The sequence below is a fragment of the Micrasema longulum genome, unplaced genomic scaffold (genome assembly GCF_059751315.1).
Source record: "Micrasema longulum isolate JH-2025_06_02 unplaced genomic scaffold, ASM5975131v1 h1tg001515l, whole genome shotgun sequence".
Taxonomy (NCBI): domain Eukaryota; kingdom Metazoa; phylum Arthropoda; class Insecta; order Trichoptera; family Brachycentridae; genus Micrasema; species Micrasema longulum.
In genome coordinates this window covers 54,971-67,122 of record NW_028278698.1, presented here as the reverse complement: position 1 = coordinate 67,122, position 12,152 = coordinate 54,971, and positions in this window count along the sequence as shown.

Here is a 12,152-nt window from a genome sequence, read left to right as displayed (position 1 = left end):
AATCGTCACGAATGGTGATGCGTATAACACGTTAATATTATCGAATGAAAATTCTATATATATATATATACCAAGATCTTGAACACTCATATAAACTAGAAACACTTAAGCTTATCCACAAAATAACGCACGGAGACAACGCTGATAAGAGTAACCGACGTACACAATCACAGCACGAGAAGATCTCAACACTTCCACATACAAAGATTCAAAATAAAAAGGCTAATCCCTTTGTTTTCGTTGTTTTTTTTATCCCATCAACAGACTTAAGGGATCTCCAATAGATCTGCATTATTGACAGAAACATATTGAATCAAACTTAACCTAAACAATCTAAAAACATTTGGAATCTTTAAAACCATCAAAGAAACTATTAAAAAGTACAAAAGGCATGGTTATGGCAAGACTTAAAAAAAGTGGTTTTAAAATATACATCGACGTACCTTACGATATTAAAATAGCGACTTGGTACACAGAAATTAAAAAATGAACTAAAAAATATGACTAAAACTAACACATTTATCTGATTATGTATAATTATAAATAAAGGATTATAAGTATTCACATGAGAAACAATATTCTTCTTCTTCTCTAGCCTTCTAATTTCACTGCTAGATAAAGGCCTCTTCCAACTCCTCCGCTCATCTCTGTCTTCACCCCTCCACAGGCACCACCATCTATCTGGACAATATCTTTTTTGTGGTCTTCCAATACTTTTTTCATTTGCTTAGGGCTTCCACTTCAATATTCGTGGTGCTTATCTGATGTCTAGCTATATGTTCTGTCCTGCTACAATTTAGGTTCTCCGTCTAATTTCTTCGATTTTTATTATATCTCGAAGACTCACATCAAGGATTGACCGTTTCATGGACCATTGGGTGCATTTAAATTTTTGAACACTCTTTCCTGTTGTTGTTTTTAAGGCAAAAAACCTTAATGTACATGTGCTATTACTCTTCATCGAGGGCACAGAAATAAAAGAGTAACGTTCAAATGTCTAGGACGATTCCGATATAAGGCGACAATATCGAGCCTACTGTATACAAACCAATATGGTAGCACGGAGATTTTATCAGCCCTTTAGGGAAGTAAATAATAGGTTGTTTTAGTTGCTATGCACGCAGAGAAAGTGGTGTAAATACTACCAATGAAGTATTAGGGACATGCAAGTATGCTTAAAACAAATAGTTATAGAGCCCTTCACAAGCTTTCCTGACATTGCTGTGTGAGTGGGATGTTTGCTGCTGCTAGACTTCCTCACAGGGATGGACTGCTGCAAAAAATCCTAACATAATAATAAGCCAATTGGTGGAGCAGTGCTGGGATTTTTAGACGCTTTCCTCCACATTCGTTCATCTTCTCATGCACTCACGCCGATTATTCCTACTCTTGACATGTCCATCTTTAAGTAGTTGACGATCTTGATCATGCCACGTCTTTCTTGGTCTTCCTCACATGAATTGTGATTTTCTTAATCTGTTTTGTTTATGATTTCTCTACTTTGTAATCCATATAATGAGGTTTAGTATTCCATTACCCGCCTAATCGAGCCGGAGTAAAAAATATTATTATTCTCTTTTGTAAAAACTCGTTTTGGGAGAAACAAATATGGTTCTAAAAATCACTCGAAGTACCTAGTAGGAAAGATTTTTTGAAAATTTGGTCTTTAGGTCACAACAATTTTTGAAATAATTCTTTTACTATTTTTAATAATAGCTTATTTTGCTATTACAAGTTATTCGGTTTAAGAATCGATTAAGAAGTATTCGATTATTTTCATTAAAATAATCGGTTGAGCGGTCACGACCAATAAATTATAACTTGCTTAGATGCTTAGTTTAGATACAGATAATGTACCTATCTAATAATTTGATGGCGCCAGTATAATATTGGTGAAAGCAAGAGTTTAGGTACATTAAGTATTATTCCCATGCCTTCATTAACATCCAACGGTGCGTAAAACGCTGCATAAATGCACCAATTAAAATAATTGAATTGTTTCGCTATCATTTGTCACAAGAAAGCAAAATTATCGGTCTAACACTTAGACGCTAATCCGAGGACTTTGAAATATTGATTTCTGTAGACACCATGCTGTCAGTAATTGAACTAGAGATCTCAAGCATACTGGACTAGGCAGAAAAATCTAAAACTGCAGTTAAAACAAAAATACCACAAAATGTGGCTTTGTGAAATTTCAGTTGTAAAAAAAATATTATTATAAATTTGAACAGTAAAATTACCTACCTACTCAACACTTAATATAAAAAAGATAAATAAATGCATTTACACATTGAAGATTAATGCGACATGGCGGCCTCCGGAGTGTAGTGGTTAAGGCGCTTGACTCACACACGGATGGTTCCGGGTTCGATTCCCGGGGAAAACACAAAAATTAAATGTGATTTTTCTCAAGTCTGGGTGTTCTGTGATGTAATTCACCACTGTGATTGGGCCTCCTGACCTGTTGTGTTAACGTTTTTTTTTATTACATTTTTTTTATTTCATAGGTATTTTTATATTTCTTATTATTTGAGGGTTTACATGTTGAATTGGTGTCCTGATGAAGAGACGGGTACGTCTCGAAATCGGTAAACATAGAAAAGTCGCTGAGTGATTATATACAAATATTTAATAACATTTTGTAAAATGTTTGACCCTCAACACTTAAAATAAAAAAGATAAATAAATGCATTTACACATTGAAGATTAATGCGACATGGCGGCCTCCGTGGTGTAGAGGTCAAGACGCTTGACTCACACACGGATGGTTCAGGGTTCGATTCCCGGGGAAAACACAAAAATTAAATGTGATTTTTCTCAAGTCTGGGTGTTCTGTGATGTAATTCACCACTGTGATTGGGCCTCCTGGCCTGTTGTGTTCATGTTTTTTTATTACATTTTTTTTATTTCATAGGTATTTTTATATTTCTTATTATTTGAGGGTTTACATGTTGAATTGGTGTCCTGATGAAGAGACGGGTACGTCTCGAAATCGGTAAACATAGAAAAGTCGCTGAGTGATTATATACAAATATTTAATAACATTTTGTAAAATGTTTGACCCTCAACACTTAAAATAAAAAAGATAAATAAATGCATTTACACATTGAAGATTAATGCGACATGGCGGCTTCCGTGGTGTAGAGGTCAAGACGCTTGACTCACACACGGATGGTTCCGGGTTCGATTCCCGGTGAAAACACAAAAATTAAATATGATTTTTCTCAAGTCCATGTGTTCTGTGATGTAATTCACCACTGTGATTGGGCCTCCTGGCCTGTTGTGATGCAAAAAAAAATAGTATAAATAATAATTAATATATATTATACGGGATTAATCCCTTAATGTATTTTTAGTAATGCAATATTGACATCTGTCATTGGGTGTATTAGGTGCGCTATTTATTAAGTTTTTTGAGTGGTTTATTGTTTTTTCATTTTCTTTTTTTTATCTGTGCTTTTATTTATTTCTGTATGAGTCTTAAAATCAAAAGTTTTTTCAATATTTAATTACTTTGTTCGGTACATCTTATCTATTCAGTGGGTATATCTATATCTATCTATAATCTTTATTAATATTATAAACGCGGGAAGTGTGCTTCTTAACTTTAAAAATGAGCAACATTATTTAAAAATGGCCAAGTGGTAAGGTGGGAGATCAAAAATAATCCATTTTAAATTAATTATTTAAATTTCCATAATTGATTTTTCTCAATGGTGAGTTTAGTTTGTTTTTCGTTTTGATTTTGCAGTATCTAGGATTCTCATCATCGGTTGATTATATAAACTAATGACGTCGTGCAAAGTAGTTCTTTTTTCTCAAAATGTTTTTGATTATTTTTTCGTACATTTTCAGGAAACTTTGCCGTACAATTTAATGCTCAAACTTTTACCACGTGCAAGAAAATATTTATTGTATCCAATTTCCCGTAGGGCTTAAGTTTCTCATTATGAAAGCCAAACATGACGCGTTTTTGTATAGACACATTTTTTCAATAATTTATTTTTTAAAGTTGTGCATGCAAACATTTATCCACAATATCTGATTTCGAAAATACAATTAATTTTTCTAAATACATTTCACATATTTTTATCGGTATTTGTAGTTTGTGATATTCCCATAGTCCTGAGAACAGTTTTTTTTACCTCATCCAAAATGGATGACAGTAAGAGTGTAGTTGAAGAGTTAAATGCATCATGACTGCACATAAAATGAAACGGTAACAATTTAAATTTGGGGCGCACGAATTTTCACTTACAATAGGAGTAATTTCGCGAACCAATATTATCATATTGAATAATGGTTACAATAGGTTCAAAAGTACTTTTCGAAAAATACTCCGAAACACTCACTCCGCATATTTATTGTGTATATCGCAACCTCAGAAGTACACTGCCGTAAATCCAAATTTATCTGTTTTAAGTTACAAATGCAGATTAACGACATTTTGTTCTCCTTATTAGGAGAACACTGACGTATCTCTACAAGTGTTTTGAGCGAGATATACCATAAACCTCAGTTTTATTGTGGACTCACGGACCAAAGATCTCAGGTTCAAATCCCATTCTACCAAAACTCGATCCAAATTTTTCCAGCACAAGTTATTAACGACTTTTAGGAAATGGTCTGAAAATTTTAATATTTGAGTAACTCTAGTATTTCTCTTTTTAAAAAAAAATCGTTAAAATTGTGTACCAATGTAGTGCCCTGTGTACCATTAGGTGCGGAAAAAGTATGATGACGATAATTTAATATACAAGTTATGAGCATTAATATTTCCAGAAATATTTCCAATTTGTTTTTGCTCTCCTTTGAAATGGTCGATTTAGACTTACCACAGTGTTGTTCTGGGGGTGCGATATATTTATTGCAGCGGGATATATTTAAATGGTTAAATATTAATTTAAAATCGGGTTTACCGTTTTTATATTAACACGATTATTTAAAGCAATCAATTCAAACCTCAAAACGTTCTTTTTACTTACGCTCCAAACAAATTGTGTTATTAACCTGACGAAAAACGAAAAATTAAGACGATTTTTTTTTACTGTTAACCCTTCCTTTACTGTGCTAAAAACATCTGCACGTAACGGTGCTTTGAAGTCAATAAATTAGAGTTTAAATAGGAAAAATGGAATGTTCATGAAAAAAAGCCAAATAGGTCAAATGTGTGTAGGTACTGTTTATGAAATTTAGTCAATGGGTCAATATGAATTTGTTATATTTTTTATGATTATTTTAGTTTATATTGCTCATTATGTTAATAATAATTAGGTTAATTAAATTAATTACGTTTTTTAAAAATTACTTTTATGTTAACTTTGTTACATAACTAATTTAAGGCATGTTTTATTTTTTGTAAAATGTTTCCTTCAGCACGGGACACCCCAGTGTCATTATTCTGTATATAAAAAAAGAAACATTGTAAACGTATAAATAAATAAATAAAATAAATTGCTTCAATCATTTACAGTTGAAGCCAAAAGTGTAAATATTTTAAATATAATCAGAGAAAACATTAAAAAAAAACATTGGCTGACGTTCTAAGCGCAAACAAAGAGACTGTTTCTGAGAAAAACCAAAAGCAACTGCACAAAACTGGCTTACTGTGGCAGTGGTACAGGTTACTTTGCTACCGGTCTGCGTGAGACGTAAATTTGTTCGCTCGCGTTTTATTATATACATAATTGTATTTTTGCTCCCGCAAAGCCGAAGCTTGTCTACGGTTTTCATTACATTATTTTTTTTAATTTATAAAAGGTAAGTTTATAGTTTAATAATAAATGAAGAATAAAATATATTTATGTGCACATTAAAGTTTCACTTGCTGTTTTAGTTTTGACTATTTTTTCAATGAATTTAGGTTTTTTTCCTCACGATTTTCAACTAGTATTAGATTAAACAGTTTTGGTACTACACTCCCCATTATTCTATCTCCATAGTAGTTCTTCTGTCGTGGCACCGTTTGCTGCTGTGCCGATACTTGTCGGGTCACGATCTGGAGGGTTACTTTGGATTTTAAACTGCAATCGAGGAAATAATCTGTCATTATCTTATACTGACACTGATACCCCAATGCAGAGACAAAACTTAAGGTGAGGAAAGTACATTCTAATCTTAAATGCGGAAAATAACCCGAATGTGAAGACAATAGAATGTACTTTCCTCACCTTAAGTTTTGTCTCTGCATACGGGTATAATACATTAAAAAGTCTACCAATGTGACGTATGTCATATATAAGAGTACTGAATATTCGGTTATCTCTATGTATACCTCATACCCGTATGCAGAGACAAAACTTAAGGCGAGGAAAGTACATTCTATTGTCTTCACCTTCGGGTTATTCTCCGCATTTGAGATTAGAATGTACTTTCCTCACCTTAAGTTTTGTCTCTGCATACGGGTATTAGTGATTCATTTTCGATTTGTGACAAAATGCTTTTTTAGTGCTGAATATTTTTTTAAATTTTAAAATAAATTATTTCAATCCACACGTAAATCCATAACGGAAAAATACCTAAAATCTTAACAGAGTACTCATTATGTTTAAAGAGATACTAGATGCAATGTGTATTGGCTACACATCACCGGGAACGGAGAGCTAATTTTACGTGTGGTTATACTATTATATACTCGTATTATATTCGCCTAACATGCATGAGGTCCTGGGTGCGATTTCTGGTAAATTCAAAATTGATTTGATATTTCTTTTATAAAACATGGAATGCAAACACAAAATTATTATACTACCAGGGCTGCTATTATGAATCTTCTCGCCGGGGTAAAGAAGAAAGAAAATCGGAATTATTTTTTTGCGTGTGACTACATTTTACTTCACGTATGGCCACACTGATGATGAAACGTCAAATGATGTAAAAAACTTTTTAAAAAACGCAATGTGATTTCATACTTAATAGTTAGTTTTTTTATGTTTTGCTTAGCCATACTCGTTAAAAAAATATGATTAATTTCTAAAGCATTTACTTTGTGGTTAATCATTTTAGTAAACGTTTTTTTTTTATTACATTTTTTTATTTCATAGGTATTTTTATATTTCTTAATATTTGGGGGTTTACATGTTGAATTAGTGTCCTGATGAAGAGACGGGTACGTCTCGAAACCGGTAAACATAGAAAAGTCGGTGAGTGATTATATACAAATATTTAATAACATTTTGTAAAATGTTTGACCGCAAAGTTAATGCTTTCAATATTAATAATACAATTTTTTCAGATTTAAATCGCATTCATTTAAAATAAAGGTTTGTCGCATATAAATATATGTTTTATTTACTTATTTTACTTTCTCAAACGAATACTTTGCTCGCCTCAGGAGTGAAATAGAAAACAAATTGTAAATATTATCAATAAAATCTACTTTCTTTGTGTTTTTATACGCATTTAAACATAATAACATTTATGAGTGAAGTAAAATAAACTTTATTGAAGGCACAAGCAACCTTTTTTAGTCTAGGCCAAGACTTTAGACTGCCAATTTCCCACTGAGTTGCGGGCCGTGTCAATATAATCAGCCACGCATACAAAGAATGTATATTGTATATGTTCTAGTAGTCAGCAAACGTCGCGCCGTTTCAAAATAAATCACAGTACAATAAGTTTTTCTGGGTTATTATGCCGTGTGTCGTTCGTACTCTCTACCGACGTTTCGGATCGCGTTACAGCGTCCATCATCAGGGTTGATGTCCATCTGGGTAATAACCCAGAAAAACTTATTGTGCATCTTAACGGCCGTGAAAATCTAAGAAGTTTAAATCACAGTAGTTAAATCAAAATGAAATAATATATGATGCACTCTGGATCGAAATCATTTTTTTAATAAATAACTGCAGTCTTAATTCAGAAAAAATCATATTTAACATTCACATGTTAATGCGCTCTGGAATTATTCCAATGTTCCGACTGAAATATTTTTTTTTCAGACGCTTACTCATTCCGAATTTTTCTACCATTCTTTACCATCCTTGTTTTCAAATGATTTTTTTATTTTTATCTAGTTTTAGTTTCAATTTATTTACACAAATAAAAAACGTGCGTATAAAAAATCGCTTGTATGTATTTCACCTACTAGGCAACGAGTAAAAATATTTTTTCAATTTTTATACTTCTAATACCAGTTAGTTTAATAAACAGTGTTTTGAGCATGTCTAAATTTTTGAAGATAAGCTGTATTTTACTTACTAGGGAGAGTTATAAGGATCTTTATTTGTTGCAGCAGAGAGATAAAACCTTTTAAAGAAGGGAATATGAAAGTGTATGCATTAACAGAGCTAATGACCTGTCATTGGCTGGTTTAATGGTTTATTTTGTATAAACATAGAAAGATTGGTGAATGAAACACAGTGTTTGAAGTAGACACTTAAACTAGTCATCAGGTCATGAGCTCTGTAAATGAGACTTCTATATTTCCTTCTCAAAAATGTTTTATTTTATTCAAATTTAAAGGATGATATCAAATAAAGATAATTCCACCTCAAACTGTAGTGGTTGGCTTGTTTGCCTACCATGTTTGAGGTTCCAGGCGCGATTTCTGGGAAGGTTGACATGAAATATTGACTAAATAAGTTAGTTTATACCACAATGTTTCATGTTTCTGGACTGGCACCTGAAGCGATAGGCTGATCACCTTACCTTCGTGTAGCAGATGATTGATTTACATTATTATTATAATTATTATAGATTAATTACATAGCCCCATTTTCGTAATATAATACCTCAAGGACGCTTTACAAAGTGATTTTTCAGATAACTAAATTGAATTGAAATTTTTAAATTTGTAAAACATTTTTTTTGTTATCACGTGCTACGGATTTATTCAAATAATTTAGAGAATTAGTGGGTTTTAAGTTTTTTCCGAAACGTCGCTTCCCTCTCACAGCCTCGTACATTACTCGTGCATTAAGTGTACTACATTTCCCCATAGATAATTGGGTTTAGAGAGGGGGATGTTTATGATAATGATGAACGTTAATTATGTATTATATGAGATTTAAGTGACGACAAATCACCCACAATAGAAGTGGTAAAAAAATGCTTCCCTATGAATAAATGCCACCGCAGGTCACTGATATACATATATAAATACATATTTATATGTAAGAATACTATTTGGCTTGCCTGCTATTAGCTGGTTCAGCAAACAAAAAGTCTCGAAAAATTCGAACTTTTGATAAACTATATACTAAGTGACATTTGACATTCAGATCGCAGAGCCACCTACCGGGTCCAATTGTAGATTTAAACAATCCAGAGACCCACTTAAACACACACAAAAAATTAATCAAAATCGGTTCGCCATTTAGGATGAGTTTACTGACATACACGCGAACAGAAGAATTATACATATTTATAACTGGATTAATAAAGTAATAAGAACACACGTTACTTATTTTTTCCTTTTTTGAGTTGTTTACATATTCGTAATAAGGGTTAGTTTTTAGTATTATCTTCTCGTGTGATTGGCTTAGAGTCCTCGTCGTGCTCAAATCAAAATCGTGCAAAAATCATTGCTTTAGTGTCTTAATCAGGGGAGAAAATATGGGAATACGGGTTAATAAAGAAAAGTCAGACCAAGTTATACCCTGAACCCTCTAAAATTATGACACTCAACTCAGGTCGAACGCAAATTTAGTCATTCTTTAACCGCCAGCTGGGTTTTGACATTTAATTTGAAAAAAAAAAAAAAAAAGGCTCATTGTGTCATGAAAGCGTGCAAAAACTGTCCGGATCAAAGGAAAAATCATTTTTATTAATAATTAGGTACCTAGGTACTTGTTTATGATTGAAATCCAAAACTAGAAATTATTCATATTCAAATATTAAATTGAAATAGGTACCTAGGTACTCGTTTATGGTTGAATTCTAAAATACAAAATAATTGATTTTCAAATATTGAATGTCAAATGATATTTTTATAGTATTACCCAAAATACAGTAAAAAGAAATAAACGGGAAGAAATTATGCGTGATTTCAGGAAAAAATCTGATTGGGATACATAAAAAGTGCATGCTTTTTTATGTCAACATTCAAAAACAAACTTTTTTAAACACAAAACAACGTCATTTTTTGTATAATAAGCATTCTCGTCAAAAGCAACCCAGGTAGTTCGATGGAGAAAGATTTATGGTTCTGTTTTATTTTTTTACAGATAAGATTAAAAAATTTAATATCTGCGAACACGCGCAGTGCAAAGATTTACATTTCACTGAAAACCGCACGTAAATCGGCTTAACCGTTTAGGGGGAGTTCAGTGACATCTCACGTATAGAAGAATTATATAAATAAAAATGGCACGCGGGCCGGAGGTTGCCCATATGTGCTCTATTCAATAAAAACACAGCCGGCAGCATATTCATGTTTACATGTAAGTATGTTGTTTTTCATTCGTCTTATTTTCGTCAAACCAACTAAAAAACCAATGTATAACATATTTATCATGTCTGTGAGATTCCTTTATTTATTATGACGACAAGAAATCCAATCGGTAGCGAAATTAATGCCGTTATGGCAACTTTTTGCCGGCAAAACGTTATTTTTTACACACGATCGAAAGGCTTTGGCGCCATTGCCAACTATATTTTATAACGTAACGAATACAAACTGCTTGTGTCTTGTTAGGAATCGATCCATTGACCGAACAATGAGATAACTTTCTATAATATTTACATTGTATTCAGTCATGCTAGGCACCTTCGTTCTAGTCGTTTAATAGCATATTTTTCATGCCTATTTTGTTTTAACTTGTACCAAAAATAAATAGTGGATTTATGGTCGGCGCGTTTGTTTACCATGCGAGAGGTCTCTGATTCGATTTCCGGCCTAGTTAGCATGAAATATTTATTTAAAATATTTTTTTTAAACTAGATTATTTTATCATATTATTTTCATTTTCAAAAATGATCTTATTTTTCAAAAAATGCCGAATTGATTTTATTTATTTTGTTATTTTTTTACACGGTACTGTGCGGAACGTATCGCTGTTGTAAAAAGAGGTTTCGGTGTAAATTAAATTGGCCGAAACTTCGGCTCAACCTCGGATTACGTTTGGCTGAACTCGGGTGCATCTTATGGCTCGTGATTAGGCCGCGTGACCCGTGACTTGTGACCTGAGCTGGTATTCTGAACGGAATCGCGCGCGTAGGGATCGCTCTGTAAGCGTGTATTTAGTACATAAATACGCATTAAAAATGCGTTTTCTACCACCCTTGGGCCTGTTTTCTAATGGGAAATAAAAATTTCTTCTTCAATCGTCAAAGCAAAATTAAGTTTTTTATATGAAAATGAGAATATGAGAATATATTTTTTTCTTTCCAAACATGTTCAATTATAGGTTACTGATGAAAATACTCAGAATTTTCATACTAATATATACATTTTCGTACATAAATATCGATTTTACTTTATGCCGCCTTAATATATTGTTAAGTTAGGTTAATTTTAACCTTTCTCTTGACGCTCAAATTAGTAAAACGATAAGTTCATACTTCTACCAGCTGAGACAATTTAAATGCATACGCAAAAATTTGCCGGTTGATGCCGCCCGTCAATTAATAAATGCGTTTGTAGCGTCTAGAGTCGATTATTGTAATGGTATCTATGCACGTCTACAAATAAACAAAATGACTCGCCTACAATCTGTATTGAATGCTGTAGCGAGACTTATTTTCGGAGTCTCTAAGTTCAGTCATATTACTCCACTGCTTCTGGAGTTGCACTGGCTGCGTTTTCCACAGAGGGTCGAATACAAACTCTGTTGGCTTATGTATAATAAACTAGCTGACAGGCGTCTCACGCTTAGATCAGCTACGTCTACGGCGAGAGGAAAAGTTATCATACCTCTACGCAAACAGCGCACTAAATTTAGGGAACGTGCATTTGCGGTCGCAGGCCCTATGGCATGGAATACTCTCCCAGCAGAGGTGCAAGGCTGTGAAAGTGAAGTAATGTTTCGGAAAGAACTTAAAACCCACTTGTTCTCTAAATCATTTGAATGAATCCGTAGCATATGACAACAAAATAAATTGTTTTAAATAAATTACAAATTTAAAAGCTTCAATTAAATTTATTTAACTATAGAATCACTATGTAAAGCGCCTTTATAGAGGTATTTTATTACGAAAATGGCGCTATA